At 43.3% G+C, this 2469-nt stretch overlaps 1 pseudogene; it reads left to right on the plus strand.

Annotated features, from left to right (window-relative positions):
• Positions 1 to 2048: 2048 nt before the first annotated feature.
• Positions 2049 to 2469, plus strand: part of LOC101656798 — a 95586-nt pseudogene continuing 95165 nt past the window's right edge.

Consider the following 2469-nt stretch of genomic DNA (forward strand, 5'->3'; position numbering starts at 1 on the left):
AGGACCACCACCTTCCAGGGTTCATGGCTGTGGAAGAATGATGATGGCTCGGCCATTAGAGCTGATGAAGCAATGGGTGGACTGTCTCTCTTGCTGAGAGATAAATGGACACTTGCTTCCTGTTCCCTGGCTAAAGCTGCAGAAGGCAACGTTCTGCAAACTTATCAGTTTCTTCCTGTTCCCTGCTTCATCCTTCCTTCCCGTCTGAGAAGCATTTGATTGAAGTGTTAATGCTTTTTTGTATACTCTCAAAGAATTGTGAATTATCCCTTTGTATGTAAACCTGTTATGTCTTGCAGACTGCATGCAGGGAGTATTTAAGTCTGCTCCTAATAAAGCCAGGGGCCCTCGAGTGTCTATACTGCAGTGACCCCGACACCCTAACTTTTGACTATTCCTTTTGTATATGTTTTCTCCTTGCATGTAATAACCTCTTGAACCTGTATGTGGTGTAAGATAAGAGCCAGTCTCCACATTGTCTTACACTGTCTATGCAAGGAATTCGGGAGGACAGCTACTGGACAACAGAGATCCATATTTGTGCCCATTACCAAGAAAAGGGACCCAACAGAATGCTCAATTATAGATTAATATCTTTGGTATCACATGCAAGAAAATTATTGCTAAAGACCATTCAACACTGTTGCAGCAATATATTGACCGGGAACTTCCAGAGTTTCAGGCTGGATCCAGAAGAGGACTTGGAACCAGGGATATCAGTGCTGATGTCATATGGATTTGGACTTAAAACAGAGAATTCCAGAAGGATGTTTCCTTGTCTTTTTTTCAGTTTTTAATTTTAATTTAATTTAATTTAAAATCATTTTGTAGGGGGCTCATACAGCTCTTACCACAATGCATCCATCCATCCATTGTGTCAAGCATATTTGTACATTTGTTTCCATCATCATTTTCAAAACATTTTCTTTCTGCTTGAGCCCTTGGTATCAGCTCCTCCTTTTACCCTCCATCTACCCCTCCTCTGTCATGAACCCTTAATAATTTATAAATTATTATTGACTATTTAAAGGCATTAAACAGTTTGGACCATAGTAAACTAGGGTTAACCTTATGAAGAATGAGAATTCCAGAACACATCGTGTTCCTGCTGAACTTGTCATGACACAATTATTTAAGCAGAAGGTTGAGAACCACTGCTTTAGAGTATTGAAAAGCAAAGATGTAACTTTGAGGACGAAGATGTGCCCGACCAAAGCCATGATATTCTCCATTGCCTCATATGCATGTGAAAGTTGGACACTGAATGAGGAAGAACAAAGTAGAATCAATGCATTTGAATTGGGTTGTTGGAGAAGAATGTTGAAAGTATCATGGACTGCTGAAAGGACAAATAAATCTAGATCAGAGTGCTCCTTAGTGGCAGGGATGTCATGACTTTAACTTCCATACTTTGGACATGTCTTCAGGAGACAACTGTCCCTGGAGAAGGACACTATGTTTGGTAAAGTGGAGAGGCTGGGAAAACGAGGGAGGTCCTTGCTGCGATGGATTGTCACAATGGCTGTCACAAGGGGCTCAGGTATAGGAACAGTTGTAAGGAGGGCACAGGGCTGGACAGCGTTCTTTCTGATTTGAATAGGGTCTGTGTGGGTCAGAACCAACCTGATGGCGCCTAAAGACTAAACCAGTGATGACCACAGCCACAGGGCATAAGTGTGGGAAAAGAAGAAATTTCATCACAGACCCCATATGCAGCTTAGCTGGTGGGGGCATCTAGTGACTTGATCATTGATCTTGCTGTTGTTAGATGACCTCAAGTCAATCGCAGCCGTGCAACCCTATGAACAAGGGAATGAACCATTGCCTGATCCTACGCCATCCTCGCAGGTGTTCCTGTGCCTCAGTCCGGATGGAAGCCTCTATGTCAGTCCACCCATAAAGGATATTGTTCTATTTTGCTACGCCTCTACTTTATCAAGCACAATGGCCTTCTCCAGGGACTGCTTTCCTGACAACAGGCCCAAAGTAAATGCGATGAAGTCTTCCTCACCCTTGCCTCTAAGAGGCATTCTGGCTGTATTTCTTCTATGGACACGGAACGATTGATTGGCGATGCAGCAAAGAACCAAGTTGCTATGAATCCCACAAACACGGTTTTGGATGCCAAACATCTGATTGGACGAAGACTTGATGATGCAGTTGTCCAGTCTGATATGAAACATTGGCCCTTCATGGTGGTGAATGATGCAGGCAGGCCCAAAGTCCAAGTAGAATATAAGGGAGAAACAAAAAGCTTTTATCCCAAGGAGGTCTTCTCTACTGTTCTGACAAAGATGAAGGAAATTGCAGAAGCCTATCTTGGGAAGACTGTCACCAATGCTGTTGTCACTGTACCCGCCTATTTTAATGACTCTCAGCGCCAGGCTACCAAAGATGCGGGGACCATTGCTGCCTCAATGTACTTAGAATCATCAATGAGCCAACTGCTGCTGCAATTGCCTATGGCTT

This window comes from Echinops telfairi, unplaced genomic scaffold (genome assembly GCF_000313985.2).
Source record: "Echinops telfairi isolate 266 unplaced genomic scaffold, ASM31398v2 ScPeMD7_7468;HRSCAF=8506_0, whole genome shotgun sequence".
Taxonomy (NCBI): Eukaryota; Metazoa; Chordata; class Mammalia; order Afrosoricida; family Tenrecidae; genus Echinops; species Echinops telfairi.